Here is a 19134-nt window from a genome sequence, read left to right on the forward strand (position 1 = left end):
GTCAGAATACCTGGGTTTTAGGTACAACTGTAACATTCCCACCTTCTACTTGAAGCTTTTCCCAATACCTTTTAATTCTAGTGCCTTCCCTCTGTTGAATATTTCCTATTTATCTTAGACACAACTTATATTAACATGGTTATTTACACGTTGTCTTTCCCATTAGATTATCAAGGTCAGGGATTATCTCTTGCCTTTCTTTGTATCCCAGCACTTAGCATAGTTTCTGGCACATAGAGGTGTTTAATAAATGTTTATTGACTCTGACTACCTAGGACAAGTCACTTAACCTCTCTGGGCCTCAGTTTCCTCATTGTAAAATGAGGGAATCGGTCTAAATCTTTACACTTTCTACCTTAATTTTCTTTTCCTATGAGCTCCAGTTTCTCCATCAATTAAATGAGAAGGTTGTAGTACTTGATCTGCATGACCCTTTCTAACTCAAAAAGTCTACAAGTAAAAATGAATCTCTGATAGTGGGAAATGGGGTAAGAGATGTGGGGAGTGATAATTTTTGCTAAAAGGACCTTTGGAAATATCCCTCAAATCATAAGACCTACACAATTGTCTTCTCAATCTATTGGCGCTAGTCAAAAGCAATTGCCTGTGTACACTTCAGGATAAACTCAGGGAAGCTTCATTCTTGTCCTGTCCTAATTATGTTACTGGGTACCCATCTGTACCAGGTAATTGCTTCCTAAAACATCTGTTTGCTGTCAGATAGAGACAGTTAAATCTACTTACTGCATTCTCAGGAATGTTGTGAAGATTTGTTAAATACTGTAATGTAATGGTATAGTGAATTACTAGGAGAGAAGTTCTATATAAATGCCTTATCTCCTTATCTGAATATAGATGGTGTCTACACTACACAGTGGAAAGTGAAGATCTGACTGTTGCCTTTTTAAAGCAATCAATGTACTCAGTTCCAACTGGATTGTACCAACCCCAAATCTACTTTGGTACTTGAATCTTCAGGATCATTCCATGATCATTCAATAGCTATGGCTATATAGCAAAAGTTTTTCTAGCCTCATGGTGTTAAGAAAAACCCTGATGACAAATTAATTTTCATTGCACAAAAACTTAGGCCTGAAATGGATCATAAGGAGCCATGGTACATGCCAGTAGAATATTAGCCCTGCCCTCAACAGGTTTCATACAGTATTCATGCATCTACCTCACAGGGCTCTTGTGAGGATCAAATGAGATCATATTTATAAAGTGCTTAGTACAGTGCCTGACACATAACAGACATGTTTATTCCTTTTCCCCTTCCTTTCATGCAGAACTCCTCCCCCCAACCTTCTACCTCACTCTCATATACACACATAGGGTACTTCTGATTAGGGAACTAACTATTGAAAAAACTTGTGTGCTCCTGGTCTAAAGAGAGTCAGAAGGGACATGATTAGGAAGTGGGTCAACATTTGATTGTTTATGATCCTCTTTATCAAGAGGCTTTCTTCTAGAAACAGCCCAATCAAATTGCCAGCTTGAAATTGTTTTTAAGAAATATTAAATTGGAATTATAAATGTTAATTCATTCAATAATAATTTATAAAGTGTTTACTGTTATGTGTAGCCTAAGGCAGGACTAGCATAGGCTGGTAATTAGAGAAATCCCTGATAGGGAGACAGGATAGGGATGGAGTTGGCAATTTAAGCCTCACTGGGGTACAAAAGACTGGGCTAGAGATGGAGGGAGATAAGAGAGCTTATGTGAGTGCGATTTGATGGGCAGTTATTCTAAGAGCCTGTCTATTGTCTATCACTTAGTGCTAAGGTTAAGGAAACTTGAAAAGATTAGGAGCTAAAATTCAGGTCATGAGGAAAAAAATTAATGCATCACAAGAACTGAAGATAATTCTCAGAAACTTAGTACATCTTAGCATTGGACTTAGAGTCAGGAAGACCTGAGTTCCAATTCTGTTGCAGACACTGTGTGGCCATCAACAAGCCATTTAATCTATCTTAGCCTCAGTTTCATCAACTCTAAAATGGAGATAACAGTGCAGACTCACAGGGTTGTTAGAATCAAAGAAGATAACATGTATAAAGTCCTTTGCAAACCTTAAAGTACTATGCAGATGCTAATTATTCAAGAAGCATATAGACTTTTGCCTGAAGGATACTTGTTCCCTAGTCCTCAGTGAAGCAGACATTGTTGCCTACCAAAGACTCGGTTATATAGAGACTTAGATTAAACAATCTGCTTATGATCACACAGCTAATATGTGTCAGAGGTGTGTGTGTATACAAGCATATAGAAAAAATATATACATATTCTACACACATACATATACATATGTATGTATATGATTGGTATCTGATAGCTTCTAAAAGTTCATCACAAGGATAGAAATGAAAAATACATTCATTATCTCAAAGTTGCAGCATTTATTTGGAAAAGGCATTTATAATAAGCATATATAAACATATAGCAAGACATGTATATATACACACACATATGTATACCTCTCTCTATGTCTAATTAGACCCATATACATATACTTTAAATCCTAGATAAATGTTATATATGTCTCGCTATATATTTATGTGTGTGTATATATATTTATATTATATATATATGTATATGTATAGACACATAGAAGCCAGATATATAGAGAGACACATATACACATGTATACGTTGTGGTTGTTGTTTGTCTTTTATTCTCAAAGAGGACCAATGACATCACAAGGTCTTGACTTGCAAGTGAATTGGATTTAAGTGAGGCAGAGTTACACAAAGTCAGCAGCTGAAGACAGTGAAGTCCAGTGGCAGGATAAAAGTCAAGATAATTGACAATGGCCTAGGATGCAGCGCACGTGTATATGTGCATATTATGACCCCTCACAATCTATACATTTCTCTCTAGACATTATTCAGTCATTCAGTCATGGCCAACTCTTCATGACCCCCTATGGAGTTTTCTTGGCAAAGATACTGGAGTCGTTTGCCATATCCTTCTCCAGTGGATTAAGGCAAACAGGTTAAATGACTTGCCCAGAGTCACACATCTAGTGAGTGTCTGAGGCCCGATTTCAGCTCAAGTCTTCCTAACTCCAGACGTAGCACTCTATCTACTAAGCCTTCTAGCTGCCTCCTCTATAGACATATAGAGATATATATACATATGACTTTTATAGAAGTTTTAAAGATTGCAAACTACTCCACGTACAGTATCTCTTTTGATCCTTACAACAACCTTGTGAAATAAGTGGTATTATAAGTGTGAAATAATAGGTATTATTAGACCCATTTTACACATAAGAAAACTGAGATTCAAAAAAATTAAGCCACTTGCCAAGAATCACAAAGTCTTTGTGAGGGTAAGATTTGAATCCAGGTCATCTTAACTGCAATAACCCTCCTCTAATCATTACATTGTGCTTCCTTATTTAATATGCCGTCTTGCACTGGTCTCTAATTTCACTTGTTTAACTTATTTCTAAAACTCAGTGAAGTGATCTGTAAGAGCATCTTTCATGCCTTAAATTTTTGTATCTTCCATAACACTTGGCACACTGCCTGAGAACATAAATGTTAATTCATTCATTATTTTGGCTGTTGACTCACCCTACTATCTAACAAGAATTAGTTGTATTATAATTTTGCATTACACACTACTAATACTAATAATACTAATAGTACTAATAGCTAGGATTTATGTTGTACTTTGCAAAGTCCTCTCTACAGTATATTATCTCATTTGATCCCTATAACAGTCCTGTGAGGGAAGTGCTATTATTAAATCCATTTTTTTCAGATGAGGAAATTGGGATGAGAGAGATCAAGTGACTTGCCCAGGGTCACCCAGTTAGTAAGTAGCTAAGGCAGGGTTTAAAGTCAGGTCTTCCTGACTCCAATTCTAGCTCTCTTACTGACTGCACTGTGCAGCTGCTAGTTTATATTCTTCCTCTAAACTGGTACCCTTGATCACTTGTTCAGGTGTTTCTATTTGCTTTCTGGTTATGCCTATTCTCCATGATCTTCACTCTCCTTCTGCAGTGAGGCTTCCTTACAATTCCACTGAGCACTGAGCACCCTCTAGTGTCCTCTCCCCTCCTCTTTCTAGCTTTTTTTTTTGTATATTGTCTTCCCCAATTAGACTGTAAGCTCCTTCAGGACAGGGATTGTCCTTTTCTTATTTGTACCCCTAGTGTCCAGCACATAGTGGGAGATTTGTAAATGTTTATTGAATTGAAGTGAATCTTCACATTCCAAGTTTGCCAAACCATATGCTTTAAGTAGCTCACTTCCTTCCCTCATCAAACCCGTTCAAAATGGTTTCTGAGGCCCACAACCAAAGCTTCATTCCTATCCTTTCCAACCCTTGTACCAGGTTCTCTCATGCTAGTTTCATTATTTGGAGGTTTGGCAGCTCCTTAAAAAAATTCTTTCTTTCAACCCACCAGTTCCTTATGCTTAGAGGCAATTTTATCAAATGAATGCGAACCCCAAGCATACTTGGTAAGCATGGAACAGAACCACGACTATGCATTAGCTTTCTGAGGCAGTTCCTTGTATGTGAAAAGCAAAGAGATAAGTATATGAGATTGACAAGAGAATGGAGCATTTCATTTTTTCATATCACTTTATAGCTGCAATATCCCATTTGATGGCCTCCAGTTTACCCAGGACCAACCTCCCGCAATGACACTAATGAAGAAATGTTGCCTTTTGTTCATTCTTTAACCAACTGTATTGTACTTTAATGGGACTGTAGCATTTCTTTCCTATTCACGCAGAGTTATGAACAGTTGGGTCTCTAGGGTGCTTCTGATGTGTTCAGCGCTCTTCAGAAATTGTTTCCCTTTAGGATTTGTCTGATTAGGTGGTAAGTACAGTTTCTGTCAGGAAATTCAATGTTCTGTATATTTCAAATAATGTGTAAAAACAGGAATATTTTCCAGCTGGAAAAATGCCCAAGGGGAAGAACAAGAACTTTATTTTTTTTATCACATTTCATGATTTTATAGAATATTCTGTTTTCATTTTAATTATTTCCTCATCATTCTCTTTAGTCGATTGCTTATTAAGGCAGCAAGAATTTATATCCATTTTGTTTAATCATTTGCGCATGGTTGAATTCTAAATAGCTTCTCATTCAAAAAGGAAGCTGTTCCACAGCTTGCCAGCCTGTGTCCACCGTGGCTTGATTTCCCCTGTGGCTCATTTAGTTTCTTCTACATTTTCTTCTCTGAGTCCCTTCAGATTTGCCCAGAAGTATGACATTTAATCCTGTGTAGGCTTTCTCCAACTCCACAATAAATGAGGGCTGGGTTATGCTGCCAGAAATGGAAGGGCTGTGTGAGGTACATAGTTTTCAATTCAGTCTGACCTCCCATCATGAAACATGACAGAGTCCTGGGCTTGGCCCAAACTGGCTGAGACATAACCTTAAATCACTAACAGATCAGGCCTGCTTCAGATTGGAAGGAAGTGAGCATCTCCTGGGGAATATCTCACCTTTGGGAAGCATTTTCTTTCTGGAGGGAAATAGACAGGTTTAGTTATTAGCACACTTTAAATAAGTTCCCATTGCTCGGAAGTGTCAAATTAAAATAGAAATGGGTGTGGGTGTTTCAAATGAAGGTTTTCAAGTCATTTAAAATATACACAGCTACTCTAATACAGAGGAAAGAAATACTAACCAAGTACAGGATAATTTAATGAAATGTTTTATTTTGCAGAATAGTCCTGAAGCTATTGGGATACTAATGCCTAAGCAGACTTACAGGCATTGTAATTACCATAATTATTATTGCTATTACTATTATTATCTGTGAGTGATGGGTTGAATGAGAAGAATATCAAACAGCAGTTCAAAAATTGTGTAGATTCATTCCAATCCTCTGACCTATGGGTCTAGAATTGGGCTGTTATAAATCCTATGAGCAAATCTACTTCTATTCCACCTCTGTTCAAAAATCTTATTATGGTCTATCTAATTGTGGCCTTGGTTTTGGGTTTGTTTGTTTTTTTTTTAAGTTTTGGGGACAATTGGGGCAGGTCAAGGAAAAAGCTTAGCTTCTTAAGCCGTATGTGTGAGCAAACAGGGTCAAGGACCACCTGGTAAAGTTGCAGGAAGCCCAGAGAGAAAGATTTCTTAACCTTGTATCTTGGACTCCTTTGTGAATCTGCTGAAACCAATTGTCTCTTTCAGAATATTTTTAAAAAATTAATATTTGAATAAAATGATAAATAAGATAAATAAAAAATTCCTCATCCAGGTTCATAGATACCCTGAAATAGATCCCCCATCTCCCTGGGGGTCCATGGACCCAAGGTTAAGAAACCCTTTTAGAGAGATTAGTGAAGAAGTGTTACTGGATATGCTTAAGGTTCTCCCTGAACAGAGGAAAGGACTGGTATGGAGATTAGAAGGTCTCTGTTCCAGTCAGTGCCACCTATGGGACCTTGGGCAAGCCACTCTACCTCTCTAGTCACCATTTTCCTCAATTGCTCAATAAGGAAGTTGACTTAGATGGTCTCTAAGAATCCTTCTAATTCTAACTCTATGATCCCATCATTGCTGCTAATATCAAGTCCCAGTCTCCAAAGATGAGGTACTGGGCATCAGGCTGAGACCTTAGGGAGAGGGGCCTTTAAGCGGTTGGCCTTCTCTTTGCTTTTCACTGTTCATTTCATCTGGTTATTCTCACTGACCTTCATCTTCAGGACCCAAGGTCATCACGACTGAGTAATCGATCTTTTTCTTTTTTTTGTTAATAATTAATTTATTTGTTTTCAGTTTTCAACAACCACTTCCATAAGTTTTAAATTTTTCTCCCCCTCCCTCCTCCCTCCCTTCCCGTGATGGTCTGCAGTTTGATCTTTTTCTGAACAAGAAGTATAACACAGAATCCTTATCTGAGCCAAAAGTTGCCAATCCAGTCAAATAAGCATTTATTAAGTGCCTAGTTTGTGCCAGGTAGTATGTTAAACACTGGGGATATGATTAATAAAAAGACAGTCCCTGCCCTCACGGAGCTTATATAATCAAATGGGGGGTGGCAACACACAAAAAAAGGCAGGAAAGGGGGCAGGAGGGAGAAGAAGGAAGACCAGAGGGCACCTGCCAGTCTCCTGATCCCTGCTATTCCTTTCTTTTTCATCAGCTTCTAAAATGGTTGTTTGCTCTCACCTTTGACCTCTCCTTGAACCTTCAGCCTTTCCTGAGTACCTGGTTCTGTCCTGTCTCTGATCTTCATTACTTCCTTCCCTTTCTTTCCCCAGACACTCTGAGCTATTCACTTGGTTCCTGATGCCTTTTTCTCACCTCCTCACAGCCTCCATTCCACCATGACCATTAGTTCATGGGACCCTAGCTTCTTTCTCACCTGTCCTTACTCTGTGACTTCAGCTTTAAGCTCAGGTATCCATTCACATTCTACTGAAACCTGTGTATCAGGTGTCAATGCTGAGTAGGACAAGTAGTAGGTAAAAGAAAATTATTCCCTCTTAATCCAAAAAGAATCACTAGAATAGTAAATAATATTTATATAGTGCTTACTGTGTGCCAGGCATTGTACTAGGCACTTTATATTTGTAATCTCATTTGATCTTCATAACTGCCTGGAAGGTATGTGTTATTATGATTCCCATTATGCAAATGAGGAAACAAAGGCTAGATGTCTTGCCCAGAGTTACATGGTTGAGTGTATGAGGCCAAATTTAAACTTGGGTTTTTCTGACTCTAGGTCTGCCACTCTATCCACTGTACCACCTAGCTGCTGTGTGGGATGGCTCAGGTCCCTACATAAATCAATTACTCAGAGGCCTCTCAAAGTGATGACAGAAAAGAGATTTAGTCGATTCTCGAGAATCTGGACAATCCTACAGCAGTTCACCTGGAGTAGGAAAGCCCAAGACAAAGAAAAGGCAGTGATTTATACAGACTCTAACGCAAGTCCCTCCCCCGCACTGACCATTATTCTCATTAGCTGAGAATATGATCTTACATTCTAGACACGAAATCTAACCAATCCCTTTTGAAATGAAGACATTGAAGAATTAGGTAAACTTTATCCAATCATTGAGACCCTAATGTACTACATAGTTTTATATCCTTATATGGAATTATTCTGTTCTAAAAATATAGTAACCTTGAGCCTCTCAGTCTTACCTCACCCCTGGGAGAAGAACTACAATCTGAGAAGTCTTCACTAAACCTATCCCACTCAATCCCTCCTCTTATTTATTAACCTGAAGACTTCTCACGGATATTTTAACCACAGCTCTGTAACATGATCTCACACTGTCTATTAATCTCCTCATCCCAAACAGGATCATTCCTGTCTTTTGCCTCCACAGGTGCCCATCCTTCCTTCTTTAGTATCATCAACCGAATGGCTCCTTCTGTCCTCTCTTCTACTCTAGCAAGTTTTAGTAGAGAATTTCTAACTATTTTAGTAATGAGTGAAATCAAACAAGGTAAACAAATAGGAAGTAATATGATACCACTAATTGCTATGATGCCAAACCACAGTAATTTCTTCCACCAGCTTAAACCAGGACCACCAAGACGTATTGAAAAGGGAGTTCCAAGTTTGTTCAGGAACATGAGCAACCTTCCTGATATTTTTGGTGATCTCTTTCACTATCCTTCCATTATCATCAATTTTTAAGCAACATGTGGACAAATTGAGCTTTCCACAAACTCCCCCTTCTTCTACAAGTAAATAATCTAAGATCAGCCTATGTTGCAGTACTGCTTCCCTAGTTTGTGTGGCTTGATCGGCCAATAAGTCCAAAGCCTTTGCTGTTTGATTGGTTATAATTTCAACTACTGCTTGGAGTCTGATTAGTCTGTTTAATAGATATATATATAGGGGTTCTATAACCCCAGCTCCCATCTTGAGCCCAAGTTGCAGGCCCATACTCTCTGATTATCCTCTCAGGAGGCCAAGTATCGCCCCACCCATTTGCATTTCCAGTCTGAGTGAGGGAGGTGTCAATGTTCCTCTTCCTTTTGGTTAGATCATCATATAGAGGAACCCCCAGATGCTGTTTCCCTGATTCAGGCAAGAAAAAGAATTTAGGTCTCACCAATCCAATATAACAAACATCCCTCCAGTTTAACGGAAGGTGAGTATAAGCTGTCTGTCCACATATCCAATAATGTCCTCTCAAAGCAGGATTTTCCTCTAGAAACAGTCTTACCCTATAATCCACAGCCAGAAAGTATTTCACATCTTCCAGGCCTAATGATCCTCCTTTCATGATCTCTGACTTACACCTCCATAGTTGTTGCTTCCTCTTCCATATACAATGTTGATAATTCTTCCCAGTTCTATTGATTACACTCCAGAAAGTATCAAACATCATCCTATGTGTCCCATTCTCCCACTTCCATACCCATCCTTTATATTGTGTTATTCTTAGTACTATTCATATATATATGCAACTCTACAAATAGTCATAGTCATGACCCCTTCACATTCATTCCCTTATGAATCCTTCCCTTCACACAAAGATTCAAAGGGAAAGGTAAATTAATGAATTGTCCATTTAGAGGTTCCATCTCATACAGCAGTCTGGGGAGAAGTATCATCTTATTCAGTTTTCTGATCTGGATGCTCCTTCAAACAGTCTGCAGCACAGCATCTCAGCATCTTCTTCTCTTCATCTTCTTGTAGAAATCCAGATGTCCACTCTCCTACAGAACTGAACTTAATACCATCTTAGATTACCATTCCTATCACTCTTACAAAAATCAAAATTGAAACTTTGACAAATTGTCATTTTTTTTAAAAGAAAAGAAAATTCACATTAAAATGCAGCTTCTACATTTCACAGTAAGTCATTATTCATTCCCTCATTAGGAAGATGAGATTTCACTAAAGAGTCAATACCAGGCTCCAGTACTTATATAAATACAATAAATAATCATTTTTAACACAGTGCATATCACATCATAAAACAATCCCAACTTCTGATCATGTGATGCTTCTTTTAAAGCATTTACAATATAGTCCACAAACCATTTTTCATTTAGCATTAACCAACTAGGACAAAATAATAACTATGCATGCTAGTCTCACAAGCCCTTAACGTAATCATCTCCACACTATTACTAAGAATTAGAGGACCCTAACTTATTGTTGTTGGTCTAAAGTCCTAAACCTCTTAGCTCAATTTTAGACTTAACCTCAGATGTTCCCCTACCAACAATCTATTATTCAACAGATCTGGTATTATTACTTACAAAACTTCTGATTTTAGGAATTTGCCACTAAGAGGAGGGACATTGCAGGGAAACAACATCTCCCTCACTTCATGTCAATTCCAGGCAGGAGTAGATTGTCAACTGGTGTTCAGCCAGACTTCAAGTCTGCCAGGTGTCAGTGGGGAAATTGAGTCAGGAGAATCCTACCTCAGCCCAGGCTGAACAGTCGCTCTCCCGACCTTCCCATGAGATCACCTTTTGCAGTTCATACCAGCATCTCACAGGCTTACTGGCATCATGGATCAGTGGTTCAGACCGCCTCTCTTGCTATCCACACCTGGATTAGACTCAGAAAAACAGTCAGTTAATAGTCCCACAAAAATCTTAAAATAGCAAGCTCCAATAATCAGTTTCAAACATGACTAATTTCACATTGGCCAAGGAACATCTTTTGAAGCAAGTCTTAAGTAGCTTACATGCCTTTCTATACATGTTCTAGTTCCTGATTGAATAACAATCATAAGTCATTGCTCTAATAGATTTATATCTGTTTCCCAAGCTACTTCATCCCTTTCTAAACCTGCTTAATCTAAAAGAATGAGCTACACATGTGATAAGTTCAAACACTAACTTGAATTTTTATGTTCATGTAATGAATTCAAATCAAAATAATCATTTAACTTTCAATGCCAAATATTACCAGAGACTACCTACCTCTAAGAAAATTAGACTGAAATTCTTTTTTCCCAAACTGAAGATGTCTCTGATTTAGTCTCAGTAATTAATTCAGTCAATTGTTTTAATACTAATTGCTTTTACTTCATTTTGTAACCTGTAAAGATCTCATTCCAAGTTGGGACCTTTGTCCATTACCCCAAAAGAGCTTTAGTCTCAGTTATCTAAAGGCCCTGGAAAACCTCACCTTGAAAACTCCTTTTTTTTTTTTTTTTCCACGTGAACTGGCTCTCCTAAGGTCCACTCTATCACTATGCCCAAGTCTATTCTACTTCCCACTCTTAATTCTATCAGTCCAAATCTCCAGTTTACTGGCCACTCCCATCAAGACCATTCCTGGAGCTCCCAGACCACCTGGGGCCACCCCCCCTTTTTTTTTTGTAAGGGATTCCTTTCCCTGAATCCTTCTGTAAATAAAATACAATTACAGTTAACTTTAAATCCTAATCTTATTCTATGGAACAATGATACAACATCTATTTATTCCCATTAGATTAGAAAGAATGTTCTGAAGGATTTTATTTACATCTTAGATCTTAAATTTGCCCTAAAAAGCCAATCACTGAAGATCATTTCTTATACATTTTCAAATTCTCACCAAAGCAAGTTCTATATACAATCTCCTCAGCTGCTGGGGCTGTACTTGTTACTAGCCTGAGGACTACTTCTTTCCCCCACATATTCACACAGTGTACCAGCTTTAGGTTTTAGCATTAGAATTACAAATGGCAAACATAATTTTTATAAGTGATAACAAATTGTTTTAGCTATGAACCCGAACAATAAATTTCAGATGGCATCAATGGTATTTTCATATCCTATTAGAGAAACTAAATTCTTCCCACTTTTGTAACTTACAAATACAAATTGGATAGGTAGGCCTTCCAAAAAAACCATATGAAATATTTTACAAAGTATTTCTTAATACAACAAATATTTCCTCTCTTACAAACAGTTTACAATTTATCACAATCCCCTTGAAACTAATTGACAGAAATCACAAGAAAAGACCTAAACCCACAGCCTTTTCACATTTGCCCATAAACTTTCTTTTACAAACATAACTTTAGAGTAAATGCTTGATTCATGGCAAAAACAATTTTAGCTAAAATTTCCTTTTCAACAGCAGAAATAAACTTTTAACATAATACATCCTCAGATGGAACAGGCTTGAAAATCACACCTACATATATATATATATGTACATTTTTAAACCATTCTCATTTTCTTAATAAGAATGCTACAACAAGAAAACTCTTACAAAAAAAATTCATGACAGCTCTTTTTAACCAATTCACTAATTAGTTTAACAATGCAATTTCTAATACAATATTTAGATGAATTACCTAAAAATTTAAACTTATTTAAGTTTACTTAAAACTTAAGCCATTAACCTATTCAACTCCTTTTTTTTTTGATGACAAATATAAGTTTCAAATTATCAAATTTCTATCACATCTTTTTAAAACCCCAGTCTATATGTAATAAATTGCAAAATTTAAAATCGTGTAACAGTTACATTAGATTAATGTTGCATCTAACAAATACCTATCCTTTTGTTAATGGATCTAACATTTTTGGCAGAAATGCTACTGGGTGTCTCTGCCCTCCTCTTATTTGTGCCAGGATTCCCAAGGCCACCCCTTTCTGGCCCTCCCACTCTGCAAAGAAAAAGAAAAACCTAAACTTATTATCTTTTTGCTTTAAATACATTGTCTGGCATCAAATATATTGATCTAATTAAACCTAAATTCAAAACTCTCAGCTCTAAGTTGCTTACTTGAGATTTTCTTTTACTTTCTAATCTTCTGCTTACTTACACCAAACTTTAATAAATTCTAACCTATCTTAAACATTAAATTAAGAATGACACATTCCACCTATTCACAATTCCAAATACAACCAGAATGAATTCAATTAACTTTCTGTTATTTCCCATTACACTAAAATTTCTTCTTTTGGGTGAGGCAGGAAATAGTTAAATGCTTGCTAGCATGCCTCTTTGATCTGAGGGAAAAAGATAAATTCCCTCCCTCCCTTTTGTACTTCTTCCAAGCCTTCTGATTACACAGTATCCCCGCTCATCATCTCTACCTGCTTAAATTCTCCTGCCTTTCCCTCAAGCCACTTTGAAACTGCACATAACTTATTTCTTTCTACTTCTCCTACATTCTTTTACTTGCTGTTACCAACTATACAAACTGAACAGTAAAATAATTTTTCTCCCCCTTTCTCTCCCTCCTTGTCCCTCCGCCCCTCTGAAACTAATATGGAGGGGTTGAAGAAGGGGAGTAACAGGAATTTCAAGGACAGTTCAGCTCAGCCTTTCTGCTCCTGCTGGCTGGCTGGCTAAATTTACAACCTTATCAGATAAAAACAGAGACACACAGACTTTCATTCACACAGAAATACCAACACAACATATACAGACAAAACATTTAACAGAATAGAATAGTACATATAGGTTTAAATTTTTGGCAAACCCAATCCTCAGAGGAACCATATTTGGGGCAGATTGTGCCTCCTCCTCTGATATCTTTTCACCCCATATGAAACAACAATACTTAATCATCTTCTTCTTGTCCTTTCCTCTATAATTTGGTAATTCGTGCCAATTTTGTAATTGATTTCCCAAAGGACTACTTACTGGTATTTCCTGACTCCATTCTGAAGCTCGGTAGGGTTTGGACTGCCCCTTCCCCATTCTTTTGGTCGAGGGTTGTCACCAACACCTCCAAGTCTATGACTCAACAAATTTTGCTAGCTCCCTCGCTAGCTCTCAGTGGGGGTCACCCACCCACCCACAGTCACCCAGCAAATGTTTTTTGGGGGGCCCTTCACCCTGGGGTCCTGCAGTTCACCAACTTGGTTGGGAGTCGTCACCTTCTCCCCGAGTCTATCTAAGGCTCAACGAATTGACCCCCAGCCCCCCCCCCCCCCCACGCTTACCACTGGGTTGTACGTGTACAAGTTGCCTGACTGCAACCTTCAACACCAACTGGTTGGCATTTTCACACACTTCACAGCTCCGGAGTCTTTGGAGTCCCTATCTCTATTCTTTTCTGTCTTCACTGAGTTCCTCTGCTTTGGGTCGTTACCTTGCAGAGAGGGAGGCCCAGCAGCCCTTTTCAAGGACGATGGGGAAATCTCCCCATGGGCGCCCAGTCTTTGAACTGAGCTGTCAGCCGTCTCTCAGAAAGGTCACAGATCCCGGACGAGCCCCCAAACTGTGTGGGATGGCTCAGGTCCCTACATAAATCAATTACTCAGAGGCCTCTCAAAGTGATGACAGAAAAGAGATTTAGTCGATTCTCGAGAATCTGGACAATCCTACAGCAGTTCACCTGGAGTAGGAAAGCCCAAGACAAAGAAAAGGCAGTGATTTATACAGACTCTAACGCAAGTCCCTCCCCCCCACTGACCATTATTCTCATTAGCTGAGAATATGATCTTACATTCTAGACATGAAATCTAACCAATCCCTTTTGAAATGAAGACATTGAAGAATTAGGTAAACTTTATCCAATCACTGAGACCCTAATGTACTACATAGTTTTATATCCTTATATGGAATTATTCTGTTCTAAAAATATAGTAACCTTGAGCCTCTCAGTCTTACCTCACCCCTGGGAGAAGAACTACAATCTGAGAAGTCTTCACTAAACCTATCCCACTCACTGCCTTTAAGGAACTGTTGATACAAAGAGCCATAACTGGGAAATTCTGATACCTGGGTCAAATTCATTTGAGGGATGGAGAACAAAAAGGGAGTGTAGCAGAGCCCCTAAAACACCCCAAAACTGATGTGTGCTGCCAGAGCATCCTGAATAACACAACACCAGGCCAAGGGGAACAATTGGCATTCTGCCTCAGCTGGGTACAGTCATGCCAGTGTGGTGCACCCAGGAGATGGCTATGGGCCTTTTGGAAGGTGGAAGCCCGGGGCTAGGGAACATTGGAGGAGGGGGCCTGCATATGTCCTAGACACCCTTCCCCCCTGCCCCTCCATATGGATAGGTGTATAGCTAGAGCGCTGATGTCTAACATCTGACAGGGCTCTCTTCTTGCCTATGACAGATCTCTATGACCTTGCCCCAACCATCCTTGCAACCACCACAGAAAAGATACATCCTCACCTAGGTACTCTGAGGCTGAGACTCAGTAGTGGGACTTTATTTAAGACTCTGCTGGTGTGGGTGGGTGTGGTGGTTTTAATCTCTTTTTCAGCTTTCAACCAGGATCAGCTCTACTCCATCTAATGGAAAGAGATGGACAGGTTAGAGAGAGTATGCTACACATCAATTAGTTAAGTGAGAAGATTAAAGGAGAAGCAAAACATCACCTGTGAGAGCTTTTCATTCCAAATTGCCCTGAAACATTAAAGCATCAGAGCTGGAAAAAAGAACCATGGATCTACTTCATCACCTTCTGGCTCTAAGAAAACATTCTGGTGAAGCTTATGTTCTATGTAGTTCGGAGAGACAGAAGCAGCATTAATTTGATAAAGGACAGCCAGTCCCTCAGATACATGAAAACGGCTATCATGTTCATCCCCACTTTCCAAGGTTTCTTTTCTCCACACTCGACATCCCCACTCACTTCATTCAATCTCCCTATGTCATGTTTTTATGTCTCCTTTGGAAAGGAAAACACATTTAACCAAAAATATTAGTGTAGATAACAATATTTTAAGTTTTTTCACTATTTTTATTATCTTAGATTCAGAGGGTGAAAGTCCAAACAAAATTAGAAAACAGTTTGAGGTCATTTGAATTATTCAAATCAAAATCAACTGCTGGTCATATCATCATTTCCCTGATGTCATGGTCCTCTTGTAGAATGAAGGACAAACACAATAACAAAGCTACACCATACTGGTTGCCTCCCTCTGCCTGCTCTCCAGCGAATCAATGTCCTTCCTAATATTGCAGCAAAGACTTATGAAGATCTGAGTTCAAATTCTCTTTCAGACACAGATCAGCTGTTTGGCCATAGGCAAGTAACTAAACTTCTTTCTGCCATAGTTGCCTCAGTTGTAAAATGGAGATAAAAAGAACACCTCTCAGAGTTGTTTCGAGGATCAAATGAGAATATTTGCAAAGTGCTTTGTAAACTTTGAAGCACTATATAAATGCTAGCTGTTGTAATCATCGTCTACCAAGGACAGAACTCAATGTTCCAGAAGGAGTCTGATCAGGACAGAGTATAATTGGGCTGCCACCTCCATAATCCAAGACATTTTCATAACTCTTCAACCCACTCCTTTTGTGAACTTTCCAGTCTCTCTGAAAGCTCCACCATTCTTCCATCCATTCATTAAGCTCTTACTATGGGACAGGCACTATGTTAAGTGCTTGGGATAGAAAAAGAGGCAAAAGATAGTCCCTGTCTTGAAGAAATTTACAATCTACGGGGCTAGACAACATGCAAACAAGTATATACAAAGCAAGCTATATAGAGGATACATGGGAAACAATTTACAGAAGGAAAGCACTGAAATTAAGAGAGGCTGTAAAAGATGAGATATTAGTTGGGACTCAGAGAAAGCCAAGGACATTGGTAGTCTGAGCCAAGGAGGAAGAGCAGTCCAGGGCAGCCAGTGAAAATTCCTGGAGCTGAGGGTAGAGTGTCTAGTTTGTAGAACAACCAGGAGGCCAGTGTCACTGGATCAAAGAGTACATGTTGGAGAGTAAGGTGTTAGAAGACTAGAAAGGTAGCAGCAGACTAGGTCATGAAGGGCTTTGAATGCCAAACAGAGCACTGTATTTGTTCTTGGAAGCAATAGGAAGCCACCTACAACCTTGTGGTCATCCGTGATTCCTCAGTCTTACTCATCAATCAGTTGATAAATCTTACTGTTTTTACTTCTCTGTCAATTAGATCTGTTCCCTTCTCTTTATCTGAATAGCCACCCCCTTAGCCCTAGTCTTTATTCCTTAGCCTAGGGACTAGAAGGCCTACATTACCATTTGTTTGTTCTATGGCAATAGCCTCCTAATTCTACTTCCTTCCTCAAGTCTATTCACACTTAGATCTGTTCTCCACCCAGATGCTAAAGTGATTTCCTAAACAGCAGTTCTGACCATGCTGTTTGTCTACTAAATAAAATCTAGTGGTTCCTTATTACTGATAGGAATAAAATAAGCTCTACAGTTACACATTTAAAACCCTTCACATTCTAGCCCTGACTGACATCTCTTTTCTTCATGCACTTTAGGAGATAGTCACCCTGGACTTCTTACCGCTCCTTTTTCACTATTCCATTTCCCAACTCCATGCCTGGAATGCATTCCATCCTCACCTCTTTTTCCTAGAATCCCTCCCTTCAAGACTCAAAACTTATCTACTACCTTTGCAAAACAGGAGTCTTTTACCAATCTCTTCCCCAAACTACTAGTGCCCTGACACCTAAAATCATCTCATAGCTATTTTATGTATATGTTCTACACACACAAACACATAGCGGACAGAAATTAAATTCATGGACCTAATAAGAAGGTATTTTGTCTTCAACTTATCACCTACCTTTCCAAGGGCTTTTCCCAGAATTCTACAAAGGACTTAAGAGAAAAATATTATTTTCTACAGAATATTTGGCTTTTAGAGAAACTAAAATAGAAGCTTTATAAATATGCTTCCACAATATATATGTATCTTTTCTGATTGGAAGGAGGCTCCTTGGGAATAGTTTAGTTTTGTCTTTTTATTCCCAGTGTCTGATACACAGCAGGTGTTTAATATATGCTTATTGGTTGATCTATTGAATACTTTACCTATTTTGACTTCTCTACCACACTCCTTATCCACACTGAACAAGTAGTTCACTAAAATCCCAGATCTTTTTCAGAAGAACTATTTTCTGGTCAGGCTTTTCTGACCTTGTAATTTAGAAGTTAATTTTTTGAACCTGTATAAAATTGTGTATTTATCCTTCTTAGTTTCATTTTAGTAGATTCAGTTCAGAATGGTGAATTTTAAGTAGTGATTGTCATCCAATATGTTAGCTATCCTGAAGTTTTTTTTTGTTTCCTTTACAAATATCCGAAGCACGTTATGTGTTTCTTTAGATAAATCAATAATGAAAATGTTAAATGACCAGGGCCAAGCAAGGATCCCTAGAATATCTCAGTGATTATTCCACCAGAGGCAGCTGAGTGGTACAATGCATGGAGGTCTGGACCTGGAGTCAGGAAAACTTAGAGACTTATCAACTGTGTGACCCTGGGTAAGTCATTTAACCTCTGTCTACCTTAGTTTCTGTAAAATAGGGACAATAATGGTACCTGCTTCCTAGAGCTGTTATAGAGAATAAAGCGAAATATTTGAAAAGTGCTTGGCAACCCGTAAAGCGCTATATAAATGCTAGTCACTGTTATGTTCCTTTCAAAGCTGACATTGAACTATTCATGACTACTTTTGGGGTCCAACCATTCAGCTAGTTGCAAATCTACCTAACTATACTATTTCCAGCCTACATCTCTTCATTTTTTCATGAAATAGCATGAGACACTTTATTGAGTTTCCTAAAATCTGGCTAAATTACATAGTTATAACTTAATAAAAGCATATGTCCTTCCCTCAAAACCCCTCAAAAGTACCTAGTTTCAATCAAAGTAAAATTTAAATTGCTTGATGTGGTATTTAGGGCCTTCTACAGTCTAACTTCTTCCTAGCTTTTCAGCTCTATACTTTTCTTCCCCAAATTCTACACTCTAGCCAAACCAGAATACCTACCATCCCCTGTATATGTGTAAAGTTAATGAGAGTTGCTTGATTAGGGGAGGTTTGTTTTGTAGGAAGGCCCACACTTTTTGTTAATTTCTAATGAGGCACTGGGTCGCAGTGGTTGCCCTCTAGCTCTAAAAAGTGTATATATACTCTGAGGTGAGGTTTTGCTTTGGGTGCTTACTCTTTGGAAGAAAGTTCTTGTGCCAGATGAGATTCTGGGCAGCTATTAAGGAGCCCCCTGCCCCCATTCCACTCCCATTCCCACTTTGAAAACCCAGATGTTGGTGCTTCTCTCTCTGGTAACTATGTATATATGTAATGATCAGACAGTAGGATCTGTCTGTTGATTTGTGGTGTATGTATTGCTTATGGTCAGGAAGTTAGAAGTCCAGTCTGTTGATCTTTATTTCTCTGCTTGTATTTTTTTCTGTGCGTCTATGTGATTAAAGAAGACTGTTGACCCCTCAAAAGTTGCTTTCCTTTAAGAAAAGCAT

At 38.5% G+C, this 19134-nt stretch overlaps 1 long non-coding RNA gene across 2 annotated transcripts in view; it reads right to left on the minus strand.

Moving 5' to 3' along the window:
- Positions 1–2403: 2403 nt before the first annotated feature.
- The window catches only part of LOC140505249 (uncharacterized), a 54057-nt gene continuing 37326 nt past the window's right edge, over positions 2404–19134 (minus strand). For both annotated transcript variants that reach the window (XR_011967424.1, XR_011967425.1), the window contains 3 exons: positions 15049–15167; positions 13862–14256; positions 2404–5495 (listed from right to left, as the gene is read on the minus strand). This is a non-coding gene — a long non-coding RNA (uncharacterized lncRNA). The remainder of the gene's footprint in view (positions 5496–13861; positions 14257–15048; positions 15168–19134) is intronic.

The sequence above is a fragment of the Notamacropus eugenii genome, chromosome 5, assembly GCF_028372415.1.
Source record: "Notamacropus eugenii isolate mMacEug1 chromosome 5, mMacEug1.pri_v2, whole genome shotgun sequence".
Classification (NCBI taxonomy): Eukaryota; Metazoa; Chordata; class Mammalia; order Diprotodontia; family Macropodidae; genus Notamacropus; species Notamacropus eugenii.